The following is a 16,727-nucleotide window of genomic DNA, read 5'->3' as shown; positions in this document are numbered from 1 at the left end:
CATGCAAGTGTTATGACCAGGTACAAGGTACCGTGCTTGGCAAGGGTTAGTTGTCTTTCACAAAAGGAGCTCAAGAAGGATATAGCGCAGGTCGCCCTCCACTCACAATATATCTCAAAAACACAGACCTGCTCTAAACCGGGACGTATACTGTGAACATACCCCAAGCCATGTCTTGGTTATAATAATCAGATACCAGCTATTCAAATGCTGTACACAATGGGTGCTCCAATCCCTTTAAAACATTTTTTGTAAAAAGCGTCTATCCCCATAGATGGACAAATACATCACTCCCACTCCAAAATTTTGCACAAAACAAAAAATGTGTGAGGGTAATGAAGGCGCCTCACGGAAGCACCCTGTGGTAGCTACTGATAGGTTCTCATCAGTGTGCTCCGATTTTCATCATTGGCAGCCTTCACACCCGAAAAAATTAAATGTGAAAAAATGTGCCCATATAAATTAAAAGTGTGAAAAGGTAAAACACGCACTTCAAAGGACATTAGTGTGCCAACCAATCGTGATCCCTTGCTAGTGAGGCAAAAAGCTTTTTTACCTCTGTAAATTAAAAATGAGCTAAACAATCACTGGCACAACCCGCAAACTCTAATCACTGCCGTGTGTTTAGTAAGTTTAAAAAGAAGACATACTGTTGCATTCCCTTAGTTCTTACGGAAAGCCAACATGTTTCTTTGCCTTCTAACAATTTAGGCAATTTCTTCAGGGCTAGGGGTCACTCCATGCCACACTGTAAGTTCAGTAATGTACCCAGTGGTTGCCCCCACTTAGCATACCGGCAGCCACCTTTGTTGGGGCTGTGTAGGGGTCCACCTCACCCGTAGGTATTTATTGAGGTTGCTATCAGTCAACCGCTATATACGTAGCGTCTGGCTTCAAACTCCAGGCTCTATAGTAAGGGGTCACAATTGGTTGGCACGCTAATGTCCTTTGAAGTGCGTGTTTTACCTTTTCACACTTTTTATTTGGGCACATTTTTTCACATTTAATTTTTTTGGGTGTGAAGGCTGCCAATGATGAAAATCGGAGCACACTGATGGGAACCTATCAGTAGCTCCCATGGGGTGTTTCCGTGAGGCGCCTTCATTACCCTCACACATTTGGTTTGTGCAAAAATTTGGAGTGTGAGTGATGTATTTGTCCATCTAAGGGGATAGACACTTTTTACAAAAAATTATTTTCAGGGATTGGAGCACCCATTGTGTACAGCATTTGAATAGCTGGTATCTGATTATTATAGCCAAGACATGGCTTGGGGTATGCTCACAGTATACGTCCTGGTTTAGAGCAGGTCTGTGTTTTTGAGATTAGGATTAGTTGTCCACAATCTGAGGGGAGCCGATCCTCAAAACTCTTGCACTTAGCAGTATCTGAAAACAGGGTCGGCCTGGCCTATATGCAGGGCCATTAGAATTATGCAATTTTGCGACCGCAGCACTCTTTTTTTTTTTTTTTTTTTTGCAAAATTGTAGATTTGCCACATAGTTCATCATCTGGTGCATATCTTGCAGATTTTACCCCAAAAAGTTGTTTTTTGCTCAAATGGTGCAAATGTCAATAGAAATGCAGCAAAATGTGTTGCTGTGTAGTGGAAGTTTTTTTTCCAAAGGTTGACTGGTCGTCTTTCTGTTGCTTATTGATATATTTGGGCGTTAAACTGGTACGAATGAGGTGCATCCTATGCCTAGACAATGTTAAGTGTAGATTGACAAAATAATACTATCACATAAGGGGCTACTTTATGCTGCATAATTTGCCTTTCCGTGCCTCATAATTTACTCAACCTGTTGCATTATTTGGCTGTCCCCTGCTGCATAATTCCAGTGGCCTTGTCTGTAGGGTAACATGGCAGAACCGAAATGGCTGGTCTGACAGGTTGGTGTAGGTACTGTTTTTGTAGCTGTTTGTGGGCTGTTTAATGTGTTCCGGGCCAGTTTTTAATATCAATTCCTCTGATATTACCACAAACATTGCCTGTTTCAAGCAAAATTGCATGCAGTCTCCCATGTCTTGCAAAACACCTACACAACTTGTCTTTGCTATTTTTAACCTGCCCTGGTTTGTTGGTGGGGGCACTTTTTTTTAGCTATAACTAATGGAGGTCACTTTTAGTTTGATGCCCGGGCCTATTTTCTGTCCCAATCCGACCCTGGCTGAAGAAATGTGCACTTAGCATTGTGTTGTAGGTTGTGGTGGAGGGTACTATTGTCAAATCAATGGAGTTCACAAAGGGTGACAGTCTACTCGTCACCAGTGTGAAAATAGCCTTCTGGTGCTTTTTAAAAAAAAAAAACTAAAGCGGCACAGTAAACGTGCTGTGTTTTTGTGACCAGACAACTTGAACAATATTAATATTTTATTGTTATCCCTATGAACTATATTCCTGTGGTCTCAAGCATGCGCGTCTGTTCTTCTGTGAAGCTGTTTGGGAGTTCTAGAAAACATAAAATGCAGAGTTAAAGCATGGCAAGAGCATTTTATATACAGCATTAAATATCACAATTTGCCCAACATTGTAAGGATATTGCAAGTCACAGAATATTTTCTTAATCAAGTCATGGAACTCCGAGGTGACTTGGAATAGCCTTCTAATGTATGGCAGAGATCTATTTTACTGCTTATAATATTTGCTGACATCCTCACCCTTCCAACAAGACACTTAAATCATTGGCGTCCTGCTCTTTTATTTGTAGGACATAGCAATGCTGCATACTGAAGAATACAAGTGGAATTTGAAAAGCAGAATTAAACACATCAAAGTGCTATTTCTTTAAATGTATGCACACTATAAAATAATAAAGAATGTTTAAAAAAAGAATGTATAGAAACAGGCTGAGATTGTAGCTTTCTTGCAAAGGCCTACGACATGCAAAAAAGCAAGCATTTGCAATGCAATAGGTCTTGCACTGACGCGAGTTTGAGCTATTGGCATTGTAATGACAATGCGTTTTATTTATGTTTTGTTTTTTAAAACATAAATAAAAGGCATTGTCATTTACTATGCCAATAGCTTAATCTCTCGCAAATGCGATACCTATTGCATTCCAAATGCTGGTTTAAAAGTGTGTGTGTTGGGGAGGGCGTTGCAAACAGAAGGTAGCAGAAGGAACACAGACGAGGAGGGTGTGGGGAAGGAAAGCTGAGGGTGTGGGGAAGCAAAAATGATGGCGCAGTGGGGAAAGGGGCCCAGAAGGCATAGTGAAGCAAACAATAGGTAATGCAATGTGGTAAGCAGGGGGGAGAAAAGCAAATGAGCCAGAGTAATGTTAAGCTGGGGGTGAAAGCACACCCTTCACAGGTAATCTGAGCCGAGGAGAAAAGCGCAGCTAGCTGCCACTTTGGAACTTTTGAACTGCTCAGTAAAGTGATCCAATATCTTCTGGTCGGGTTCGTGCTTGCGGTTGCTAGAGAGTGTGTCCAAAGAGACATTTGCAGCCAAAGAGTTTTTGGGTCTCGCCTGGCATAGATTGCACAGACATGCGCAGTCTCGCTGGCGAGATTTAATGAGTTAGGATAGATTTCACTAGCGGGGTTTAAGCCCCGCCCCTCTTTTCCATTGGCTGGCATCACCGTTTATGCTAAACGGTGGCCAGCCATTGGAAAAGAGCTTCCAGTGACGTACAGTTTCCTCTTTTTCAGCCGTTTCAGTTGGACTGGCTGCCCCGACTTACTCCTAGCGTAAAAGGTTTTTTATCTTTATGGGGCCAAACACATGGCCCCATAAAGATAAGAAACCTTTTAGCAGGCGAGGCCTGGGACGGCAGAAAGGGCTTAGGGGGCGTCGTGAGTGTGACAGCGGACGCCAGAAACGTGCAGATAGCGTTCCTCATTCCTGTCCGGACTCAGCACCCCTGGCAGGCACCAACATTCACTCTAGGATACCATTGCCATCAACATACCAAGGCAAGACTTTACACTGTCGGTGAGACCCCAACAGTGGTGGTAACTTTCTAAGAACGCTACAGACTTTTTAGACGGTCCCTTGAATGACTTGCACATCTGTTCGGCTGCACTCCCTTCTGTAAGGCGGGAAGAAGGCGGGGGCACATTGGAAACGTTCCAGATATATACAGAGTAGCTAGGCCTCGGGATGTCTTGGGCACACGACCCTGGCATAGGACAGCTCCCTCTAAGCGCTTTCCTTGTACCCAGGGCAGCTGAATGCTGCGAAGGGAGGAGGGGAAAGGGCTTATGGGAGCTGTCGTTATCAGGGAAGGAGTGCGTCTCTGTACTGTTTGGGAATGCATGTCTTCCCCCTCCCGGCCCTTTCTGGCGCCCTCGCCCACCACCCTCCAAAGCAGTGGTGCAGGGACCCTGCGCTTCATGTTAGCGCCCACATCCCAACTCTAGAGTACAACCCCCAGCCCCACCTCGCTCCCAGAGCCGTGCTGCAGGCAACTCAGAGGCAGTGCACGCCTGCACTGCATGCTAGCGTCTACACACTTCCCCAGGTGCTAGCCAGACCCTGTAGAGGCCAGACGCGCAGTGCGCCCCACTCCCGCCCCCCTCCCTCCGCCACTGCTAGTCCAAGTACCAGGCCCCCATCCAGCCACCCATTAATGGTAGATCGTTGGGTAGTGCAGCCCCTAAAGTCCCTCCCAGTGCCCGACTGTCTCCTCGCAGACCCCCACTCCCCTCGCCCTGCCATTGCTCTCGCCACCCCTAGGGCAAAGCTGCAATCGTTTAGTGCTTGGAGCGGAGTGCCTTGCCTTGCAGCGCTAGGCTGACTCCAGCAGGCGGATATTTCTGCAGCCATGGAGGTGAGGCCTTGGGTCTGCCCCTGGACTAGATGGCCATGCTGTTCCTTCCCCTCCCTCCCCTGTCTCCTGTGAGCAGCCGCGTGCCCCTGCCCACCCATCTGTGCCCAGCGCTGCCCTGTGCAGCAGGCAGGAGGTTACAAGGAAGTGTGCTGGCAGCCCCTTAAAGATGCAGGCGCCACTGAGGCACTCTCAGATATCCCTCATTTCTGCACCTCACTCCTGGTTCCTGCTGCTCTGACCGAGCTGCCTGTCAGCACCGGAGACTGATCCCCCCGCCCCGCCCCCTGGACCCCGCTGCAGGTGCCTGACTCGAGGGAGGCAGGAAGGATGCTGCGGACAGCCCGCCGCCTGCCCAGGAGGGGATGAGGGGAGATGGAGGGCCAGCAGCAGTGAGGTAGGTATGGGGCCCACCTTGCCTCCCTCTTAGCCCTGCACCCGGCTGCTGCAGCGGACTCGAGGGGAGACGTCTTGCAGTCCGCAGCCTCCGCGAGCGCCACGTCTTGCCCTTGGCATGGGCATCCCCGTGGAGGGTGCAGCCCTGCTGAAGATAAAGGGGGGACGTCTGCTGGGGGTGGCAGGATACCAGGCACGGTGGCATGGCACTCACGGGCAGGAGGAGCCCCCCTGGCTGGACAGCTATCAGGGCAGGGGCTAGGGGGCTGGGACACACCCTGCAAGGATCCAGGAATCATATGCAGACAGGCCACCCTCCCCGACACAGGCGGGAGAATCCAGATTTTTTATATAAATGCATGCGTATACGCATACATATGCATGTTATGTACATGAAAGTTTGAAAGACACTAATAAAAGCAAAGCTAAAACGCCACCTAATTACAAACAGAATTCCTTTAACTTAAATGAGGGCGAGACCTATTGCATTTTTAATGCTTGTTCTTTTTTGGATCCATTTCACAGAGGAACAAATTGAGGAAAGAGGTTAAGAGCCCTTTGTTGAAGCCATGGTTTTAAGCAAGTGAGCAGAGGAGCAAACCTAAAGCACTTTCATGTTTAACATAGATGTTAGTTCAGAAAATAAACACGCCAGATCTAGCAGAATCCACATTAAGCACCTTTGACCTCTCTAAAGGCATCGCTGAGTTGCCCCCTCTGTCTCCCATGCCCCTGAAGAGCTCAAATCCCACCAGCCCATAGATAACCTGGTGCAGTATGTAGCGAAATAAAGCCTGCACGAGTGTGGGGAGTTAGTCTATTTCTAAACAAAACAATGTATTCAATGTATAATAACATCCCACAATTAGAAGGGTCGTCGGCGGGACAGTTAAGTGCGAATTTCCATGCAGTATGAACCTATACTTTCAAGCACAGATAGTTTTGGATCGTGGAAATATCTACTCTTTTACAGCATACACGGTTATGATTGTTTGATGCAGCCTTGGGAGAAAATGTAGCAACTCTACCAGCATAACCATAAGTGTGCATTTGCTTAATGGCAGATGGGGTAAACTTAAATTCGTGAACACAAAAGGGCATGCAGTCACTTTTTTCCTCCTACCGTCATCTTTTTTGCCTGAAAGTGCCTCGATAGCCATCAGCAGGGACCATTTCCAACTCGAGCCGGTGACCTTGCTCCGACACCTCATCAGCGTTTTATTTTATCATTGCCTCTCCTCTACCATCTCCATTGCTTTGGATCACCCCATGCGTAGCACACTCTCCAACAGTGCTCTCCTCTCACCGTTGATGCCTATGATAGCCTTAGGCCCGTTCACCAGGGCCCGCCCAAGAAGCGAATCATGAGTCAGGAAGGACTTCTTCCCCTCAAGCAGCTGCAACTTCTCAGCCACCACCAGAACCCCGGTTACAAGCTGCTTCAGCAGACCTGTTACAGAATGGAAGGTGGAGGCCAGATGGGCAAAAAGGGCCCGGAACAGGCAGCTACCGACAACATGGTGAACTCTCTCTTAACCGGGAACTGAAGGTGAGGAAAAGGACAGCGCAGTATTTTGACGTCATTTGTACAGCACGGCTGAAAGGCTCTGGCCAGTCACAATATAGCGGGCCAGTCACAATATGGCGCAGCCACCACTACGTCATAGGAAACAAAAACATTTTTGTAATGCAATAGGTCTCGCATTTAAATGCGAGACCTATGGCATTGCAAACAAGCGGCCGCCATTGTCCCGGCACAAGCCAATGAAAAATATGGGCGGAGAGTGGGTGGGGCTTTTCTTCCATACCCCGCTACAGCAGTCTCGCAGCGCATGCGCCCTCTCAGGCTCGACCTAATAAACATGTTGCCATAAACATCTCATTACTACTGCTCACTGTTCATTCAAGAAAGACCAGAAGAACACAAGCCATTTCTCGTTTTCCTTGTTTAAACTGCAGATGTAATAATTCTCTGTGACTTGCCTTTAACCTAGACCCCTAATTCGGGCAGCAGGAATTTGAACACCCCAACCTCATGAACTCAGACTTGGCTACATGAAACTCAATAGTACTTGAAGAAGAGGAAACACAGACACCATCACACACCAAGCCTGCCCATCAGACCAGCCATGTGGAACAGCCGTATTTGTTTGCTTCAGCAACAAAGATGCATCAGATCCAAACCTATGTTCCTGAGGCTTATTCCTGGAGAGATATTCTTTCTTCCAGGAAAGTCTCCACATCCTGTTTGTTTAAACCTAAGCTGGCCAGTGCTTCCTTTCTCCTCTGTTTCTGATTCTCCATATCTATGGGACATACACCCAAGATGAACATAGGAAAGAGTTAGTGTGTAAAGGTTAAGATAAAAGTTCCTCTCTGGTTGCTCTTCTGCTAATAATTTGTACAGTTATTTTCCTTATTAATGTCCTCCTGTCAATCCCTCGGTCAGCAGTGAGAAAATATAAACCAGTTACTTTCATCTTTAAGTTGACATGCAGGAGCAGGCATTTGCATAAAGATGTGAGCATGCAGCTTATGAGACGTTGACCTGGAGACTTATTACTTACACTGAAAGTTCTGTATTAACAGCTTTATACTCTAATTCAGTCACCCGGCTAGCAGGAAGAATATTCACAAGTTGGTTCTTGGATGTAGCCTATGAAGTGATCCTATCAATACTGCCTCCCTGTCTAGGATTTGTAGTGGCTACATGAGATCGGTCACCCTGGTGCAACTGCAGACATGTCCTGTTAAGAGTCTGTTGGTAATAGTCTGTTTTCCAACGTTGTGGTCTCATGTTGCCTCTCCCCTGGCTGTTCCCAAACACAGAATATTGTTGTCTATGTCGGGCAGGTCTGACTTGTCACATTTTTATGACTAGGAGCAGGTTGATTTACCAAAACATTCATATATTTCTCTGATCTGAACACATTTTACCTTCTGCGTTTGCAGTTTTAAGAGCCTCAGTATACTATGCCCATGGTGCAGCTTCACGAACTCTAGTGCAGTTTCTCGCTCTGCAAGACAAGCCTAGAACTCTAACCCTGATTCACAGTCTTCAAAGGTGTTCCAATGCATCCATACCCTCTGCTTTTTCCGGCTTAAGGCAGCTCTTCAGAGATCCATGCACCAATCTGTACAGGCCATGAACACCTACACCCGATCATGTTCAACAACTGTCGATTGAACCACTGCATATGCTGGAAAATGACTTCATGTGTTTGCTGGCATTCTCTGCACCTCCCACCACCTCCCACCACGACCACCATTGTCAAAGCCAGCCCTGGCCACTGAAACTCGGGTCGTAAAGCAAGCTCAGGAGAGTGAACAAAGACATCCTCAGAGCCATCACACCCACTTGGCTGTTCTACATAGATTGAGCCAAGAATTGATGTTTCCCAGACCCCCTCTTTGTGGGCAAAGAGAGGCTTCTTAGTTCACCATTGCCAGATGGATAAAAGTGTACATAACTTAATGCTACATTGCATGGAGTCCAACCTCCTTCTGGTATTGGGGCAAACAACACCAGGACGACTATGGTAGCATTCTCTAGGCATGTACCTCTGAGAAGTATGTGCCAGACAGCTGTATTAGACCCCACTCTCATTATGTCAACACTAAGCTCTTGAGGCTTCTTCCTGGACTGATGGACTTCCTTCCAGCAGGGGCGTAGCACAGGCCCCCGCGGTGCCCTCAGCAGAGCACTCTGGCTGCAGAGCTCCTGATTGAACCCAGAGGAGGCCCCTCCACATGCCTTGCAGGGAGGCCCCCTCAAGTTTCGTTACGCCAGTGCCTTCCAGGAAGGTCTCTACACCCTGTTTGTTTAAGCCTAAGCTGACCAGTGCTGCCTTTCTCCTCGATTACTGATTCTCCATATTAGTGGAATGTACACTCAGGATGACCATGGAAAAGGGCCAGTGCGTAAATGTATGATGACATTACCCCTATGGTTTCTCTGGTACTATTAATGTCCTCCTGTCAACCCCTCTGTCAACAGTGAGAAAATATAAACCGTTTACTTTTATCTTTAGATTGACCAGAACTTGTGAGTAAGAGTATGTTGTGTTATTTTATGTTAAGTGTGTTTGTAGAGGCTGATATCACCAATGAGGGAGTCCTCAGTGGGTCTAGGATGAGTGGGGGAAGGGGTTAATCGAAGATCCAAGTGTGAGGAAATGGGGCATATTATTTAGTTTGGTTGTGCTGCTTCACTGTGAAATACAGTTACCAATCCCTTTAGGACCCCTAGGTTTCAGTTCTCAAACCCTGAGTAGTTGTGGCTCTGAGCAGCAAGGGTTACACAAAGGAACAAGTGTAAAGCACTTTAATAGCACCAAACCATTGAAGAAATAATTACTGAGACACTCAAGAAATCCCAAACCCATTTATAAAAAGAGATTATATTTTTATACATTAAAATGAAAAAGATACACCGGAGGGTTCCATAGATGTAAAATTTACAAGGTATAGTAAATCAAAGCATTTCACTCCACTACGAACAAGCACTGGCAAATTCAACAAATTTGACAATTAGAAACTTTTTCACCAAAGAATTGGGGCTAGTTGTAATGTGGTCTCTTGGAGTCACTTTTGGCAACCAACTCCAGAAGGGAGCCTGTCAGGGGGACCAGCAGGGTCCTCAGAAATAGTTCCCTCAGCAGGTGAAGCAGTGTTCAGTTAGTTCCAGGCACTTTTATCCTTTGCAGGGCTTTCCTTTAGAAGTGGTCCTGATGCAAGGGATGAAGGATGCTGAAGATGTTCAAGGATGCTGTGGTTGCAATGCGGTCAATGGGGATCTTGCTGCAACTACTCCTCGGTTCTTGAAAGGTGTGAGGTGATCCTGGTCACAGGGCCGCCGTGCCTCGAAGTCCTCTTGGTTCTGGCAGAAGTCCACTTGCCACTGGACTTCTAGTTGCTCAGTGATCGTGGCCACAGGGCATTCCCTCCTGGGTCGATAACTCGCCCTTTGGAGGTCTCAGCTGCACTCTGACACTCCGCGAACTCTGGTTCAACTTTGCGCGTCTCTTCCGGGTCCCTGGTGCTGCACAGTGGCGGTTGGCAGCGGGTTAAAGACTATGTGCTACCAACTTGCTCCAGCAGGCTTCTTCAGCTGTTGTGTCCCTGTGCTACAAATAGGAGGCCAGTCAGGTGGCCCTTGGAGTCTCTTGGCTTTGGCTGGGCTCTGGAGACGACTTCATCTAAAGCAAGACACAGCAGGTACAGTCCCTCTGCTTTGTTAGCGACTTTTCGGAGATCTTATGTGCCTCACCATGGTTATACGTAACGTAGATCTCCACCATTTCAGTAGCATTCAGTTTGCTACAGTATTTGCGTCCTCGGCCCGCATTATAAGTTGTTACTGCTTTCCTTTAAATCTTGACTTGCAGACATTTGTATTATCCCTCTTTATGCCTTTTGACCTCCTTGATGTGACACCCTATTGTACGATCAGTTATCGTGCATTGCTGCATAAAGGATTGTTCCAATGCCACCCCTCTTAAGATATTAGTACCTCAATTGGTCCTGTTGTTAGGCATTTTGTAGTCTCAGGCATATACAATTAAGTCCTGATGATGATCCCGATATTATAAAGTGGGATCGAAATGTCATCAACATACAGTACCATGACTATTGCAAATGTTATATGTTTTAAATGATAGCATTGGTACTTCAAAATAATATGTGACCTATTATTTTTATCTTAGAATGTATCTTTTTTCTATGAATATTGTTTAGTGTGAATTCACAGGATGGGACCACATGTTACTTTAAAAAAACACTTGTACCCTTGGTCTCTTATATACCTTTAGGTTCCTTTGGCTATGAAAACTCCCAAGTACACCACAGAGCCTTGCTCTATATGGCACTTGCTTTCCTTGACAGTCAGGGCTGCCTGCTGCAGAGCCTGAGCGCTTCCTTGAGGTGGATCAAGTGATCCTCCCAGGTGGAGCCAGATACAGCTATGTCATCGAGATAAGCTGCACTGAAACTGTCCAGACCTGAAAGTAATCTATTCACCAACCTCTGGTAGGTTTCAGGTGCATTTTCAACCCAAAGGGCCTCCCTTTGAATTGAAAGTGATCTTCAGGTGTAGACAAAGCAGAACTCTCTTTGGCTCCAGGGGTGAGGGCTATATGCCAATAACCTGATATCAGGTCAAAGGTACTCAGATATTTGGCTGTCCCCAACCTATTAATGAGCTCATCAGCTCTTGGTATGGGGTGGGCGTAAGTTTTAGGGACTGACTGTGAGTTTAGCAGTGTGGGAGCGGAACCGCAGTGCTGCCGCCCCGCTCACACACCGCCAAATCTGTGTGCGCACCACCCGCCATGTTGCGACTTTTACGGTCACTGGTGGGCGGTTCTTTGGCGGTGCCTATGACATAGGCACCACAATGGTAACGTCAAAGGCAGTACCTGCATGGCATGGACTGATGCAGTCCATGCCGTGCAGGTACTGGGGTGCATGCACACTCGGGGACACAACATGTGCCCTGCTGCCTGGGCCCATGGCTCTGCGGCAACAGGGGGCCCTGTAGGCCCCCTCTGTTTCCTCTCCGTCACGGTTTTCATGGAGTAGGAACCGCCATCCGATCCGCAGCGGAGAGGAAACTCGTAATATGCTTGGCGGGACCGCGGCGGTTCCGCCAAGCGTATTGCCACCTCAAGACCGCAGCGCCACCGCCAGGGATCTCTAATCCCCGGCAGTTGTGGCGGCGCAATGGCGATCCGACACCCAAGTTGTAATAGGGCGGTCGGACAACCGGTACGGCTGTGGCCAGACCGGAACCGCTGAACCACCATTAGTCTGGCGGTCCGTGGACCACCAGACTGATTATCAGGCCGTTAGTGACCTCATTGAAACCTCTTAGTCCACATAGAACCTCATCTCAGGCTTCCCACCGTTTGGGATTAGATTTGAGTAGGTGTTGAGCATGCAGCCAAGCGTGGCACGGTGTGCGGATGGGGATTGGTCTGTGTGGGGTGTCTGAAATTTGTGCATGTGGGCAAGTGCAATGTTGGGTGTAGTTGGTTTGGTGATGGTGAGTGTGGTAGAGGCACGCGTGTGTGCAGAAGAAAGTTTCTTGGATGGTGTGTTGTGCAGTGAGACAGCTGTGCGGTGAGCAACAGCCAGGGTTGAGTGCATTGAACAATAAGGTGAGAGACAAACCAGGATTTCTAGCGCTGGGCGCAGTCAAGCACATTAGTGACGCGGCGGCCATTACGTAGGTCCTGGGAGACGGGAGGAACACAATGAGGGGTACGGGAAGTGGAAGAGCTGGAAACAGGAGAGGAGCAGAAGGAGTGAGAGGAGAAGGTAAGGATCGGTAGGGAAAAGAGGGGGCAGAGAGCAGGATTTGGCAACAAGGAGCAGAACAAGGGTGAAAAACAAGAAAGATGTGAAATAAACAGAAGAAAGAAGAGAAAACAGCTGAAAGTACTAAATGGCAGCTGAAGGAGAAGGCGCAAAGGCGAGAACAAAAGAGGCCATAATGGCAGGAAGGGAAAGACAGGAGGCACAGTGGGGAAAAAAATTGATGAGGCAGAGTCCAAACAGGTAACCGTTCGGATGGCAGAACAGAGAGATAACGTCAAAAACTGATGACAAATGCATGGCAAAACAGACAATTCCAGACAGGTACAATGGCAAAATATGCAGTAGCAAAAACAAACACGCCATCAAATTGCAAAACAAATTAATAATGGTAAAACAGAGAGACCGCAACAGGGAAGAGAGTTGCAAGGCGAGCGCCTTGATGCACAGGAGCGTGTTTCGAAAAGGGGTTGTCTGGTCGGCGGACCAGCCACAGGTAAGTCCAATGGGGTAGAACCTGCCTAATCACAAGGGTGTTGGAACACGCTTCTTATGAGACATACATATGTTTATTTATTAATTACACAATGCTCTGTAGTAACAACTTTATTTGAAAATTCCGGTCACCGCACTAGTTGGAAGAGTACTCACAAGTTGGTAATTTGATGTAGACTATGACATTAGAGTCACAGAATTACCATAAAGGAAACTGTATCCTCTTCCCATGTTGTGGTTATCCTACTACTGACAATTTGTCCACTTGCATTTTTGCTTCTCAGTTTTTCCCTTTTATAATATTTAGCTTCACATACTCCTCTCCATTCTCCTTGTCTAACCTCCTTCACTCTTATTGAAATCCTTTTATCTTTCCACTTTTTCGCCTTACAATAACGTTGGGCTATCCCCAGGCCCCCGGCATCTCCCCACATATAGGTTTTCCCTTGTACCTCCTCTGCTCGCTCATCCTTCACATTCGTCTGCTTTCCATGTCTCTTCACACTTTTCCCTCCTCTTAAATCGCTCATAAGCATCTTATGTCAGCTTCCCTCTTTTTTCCATTCCCCCATTCCTCTGTGATCACACCAGTAATGGAACCTTTTTATTCCCTTTATTAAATGTTGCTATTTGTCCCTGCGGTCTCATTTCTCCAGGAAGAATTGGCAAATTCACGAGAATAATATTGCATTTTTTTAAACTGGAATTGACCAAGTAAGTCGCGGCACTCAGCCCCCGTTCTTCATTTAACTGCTCATAATCTCACGGGAAATGCTTGAGACTAGGCGCTAATTTTAATGTGGAAAATTCATTAACACTTGATGCAAGATCGGGCAGATACCCTGCAAATTATGTTGGCCTGGAGTCGCTAAAATGCTGTTCATGGAATCCCTTTGCAGCACTGACATTTATGGTTTGTCGTTGAAAATGCCTTCTATGTTAACAACATGAGTTTCCTGAAGGGACCTTGTGAGATGGAAGGTCATGCTTGCACCAAGATGAGATCTTTGAAATGTATAGGTAGATTATGCTCACCTCCGTGTGTCTGCCCTATGCGAGTAAGCCATTAAGGATTACCCCAGTAAGGAATCTATCAACCAACCTCATTGATTTCTTCAGATTTGTTTTGCATGAGAAAGCTGAGACTGCCTTGGCACAGTCTTTTCATGGCAATGGTGAGGTGCGGTGACCTTGGTTTCTCCGATGCATTGTTCCAGGCAACGGTTCTCCAAAGTCGTTCCTGGAGGGTCGAATCCATGCCAGATTTTTTGTATATCCCCATTTAGATAAATATAGTTATCTTAAAAATCTGGCATGGATCTGGCCATCCAGGACCGACTTTGGACGCCTGCTCTAGACTCTCCTTGCCCTAGGACTGAATCCTGCCTCAAAAGGCTATCTAGCCACCTTAAGGGCATCAGCATGACTCTTCCGTGTTTCGCATCCCGTTAACTAGGTTACCCCAGAAGAACATCCTTCCTTCTCAACTTTTCTCCTTTAGAGTGGCCCAGCCTGTTAGTTTTTGATTGTTCCAAGGTATGCTGCATAGTCATTTGATTATTTGTTAACCCGCCATTTGCCTCTTATTTTAAATTACGTTTCCCCACTTAAATTGTTTATTCATTCCATAATCCGCTTCATGGCGCTGAGCACAGAAAGAAGGTAATTTAAGGTATAAAAATGCACAAAAATTGAATTAAGATCCAGAAGCAAGTACAAAAATGAGCCAAATATGGTGAGGGCCAAAGCATGGATACATAAACAGTTTACACTGCAGGGGCAGGAAGGCAGTGCTGGGGCAGTGCAGTGTCTGTGCTGTGACCCTGTCAAGTCTTTGTGCTGCCCAGGTTGTACTAATTCTAGAGAGGAGGTCAGTGCTGGCCACAGATTCACGCTGTTGACAATTACTGTTAGTGATGATGTATGGTACTCTGTATCATCTATCTATCTATCTATCTATCTATCTATCTATCTATCTATCTATCTATCTATCTATCTATCTATCTATCTATCTATCTATCTATCTATCTATCTATCTATCTATCTATCTATCCGTGTGTGTGTGTCTGTCTGCCTATCTTGCCATAAAGAGACAGCTGTAATCTCATGTAATATTTTAATATCAGTAAGATAGTTCAGGAAAATTACTAACCTATAACAACGTATGAAAAATGAATGAAAACACTCAAGGGGACAACTGAGAAAAGGAGACTTTGTATTTTATCTGCTCCTATGTGTATCAGTGTTGTGTTCCACAAGAGGAGTATGGTCCTGACCGTGCGCTGTGCAGACAGTGACTGGGTGAGTGAATGGTAGAAAGCAGTGACTGTGTAGATAGGCCCCAAGCGGACTCTGGTACAATACAGAGTCATGGTTGATATCTGTTAATGGCGCCTTCATATATATTGTTCTTGGGGATTCAGTTTTGGCTCTAAAAAATGTTGACGGTACCTCCATGCAGGCAGTTCATCCTTTCGTCTCAAAAAGACATGGAAAATGGGAGCTCTTTGTGCTACATGTTATAGAAACAAGAATTGGCAAAAGGAAATGCCTTTTTGGGCTGCTGGCCTCGCCACTGCTTTTTTTTGGGGGGGAGGCTATGCAGCAACCGACAAAAACTACAATATACTTGATGGCGCCCCCTACAGGAGGTGATTGAGAGGCCCTTGAGTCTCATATCTCACAGATATTCACTGGCCTTGGGCTGAATGGGGGTCCTCTAAAGAGTTGGGGTCCCCTGAAGGTCTGGGGTCCCCATGCCCTGCAGGGATCAGCGTTACAACGGTGGTGGGCTCTTTCAGTGCAGTGAGACATGTGTTAGTTGACAGGGATCAGCAAAAATAGAATGTTACATTACCTAGCAGTACTTAACGTTGCTAAATCTGCTGTAACACTTGTTTGTTTTCGGTTTTTAACAAACCTTTAATTTCACAAGCAGTTTTTAGAGAGGGCAATCGCCTCGAAACAGCACTCGACTGATGGATATCACTTGGGGTCCTTCAGTCGAGAGCTTTCGTTCCTATCCCTTTGGTTAGAAGAAAAAAAGCATGAAGTAAAATTCATAGTGCTGAAAACGAAGGGGTTTGGAGTGGAATTTTCCCAAATTTAGGGACTCTACTTGGCTTGGAGGTCTGAATGTTCTACAAGTAAGGGTTTTCTTCAAAAGAGGTGCAGATTTCTCCCAGTGTGAGATCTGTGCATAGGAGTGTCATTTGCCTTGACTACATTAAGGGTAAACATTGTTAGAAAATGGCTCAGTTTTAGTTACAAGCCACGGATTCTTAAAATAGGCAGCGTTGCAGATCTCAGGGTGGTGTAAGTGTTGCTATCCCCAAATGCCCTCTGTTGCATAAGCAGTTAGTTTCATTTTCAGTGCTCACCCTGAAGCCATCTTGGCATGTCAGGACAGTGTAAAACTGCTTCTCACTCTCACTTCTCAGCCTTTTCAGTCTGTATTTCTTGGAACTGACAAGTAGTCTGTGCTGGTTAGTTTTGTTCATAAAGGTATTATCACCTTCTCTTAGAAAAGATTATATATACACAGATCTACTTGTGTGTCGTTGGTTTCTTTCTTGAAGTATTACACTCTTCTCTTTTCTGTTCTGCACCTATTTTTGGTATGTCTCTTGTATCCTGTCCAGGGTTTTTGCTGTCATCATTCTCTTTCACCTGTTTTCTGTTTCCTCAATACGCTTTCTTCCTCCTACGTTCCTGTAATTTGTTTTGCTCACCTCGCTTTTTCACTCC

At 46.2% G+C, this 16,727-nt stretch overlaps 1 protein-coding gene across 1 annotated transcript in view; it reads left to right on the top strand.

Annotated features, from left to right (window-relative positions):
• The window catches only part of CHTF18 (chromosome transmission fidelity factor 18), a 488,876-nt gene that overhangs the window by 250,112 nt on the left and 222,037 nt on the right, over positions 1-16,727 (top strand). The gene's annotated exons all lie outside the window — the stretch shown is intronic.

The sequence above is a fragment of the Triturus cristatus genome, chromosome 10 (genome assembly GCF_964204655.1).
Source record: "Triturus cristatus chromosome 10, aTriCri1.1, whole genome shotgun sequence".
Lineage (NCBI taxonomy): Eukaryota > Metazoa > Chordata > Amphibia > Caudata > Salamandridae > Triturus > Triturus cristatus.
Note: the sequence above shows the minus strand (reverse complement) of the source record. Positions and strands in the feature narration are given on the sequence as shown.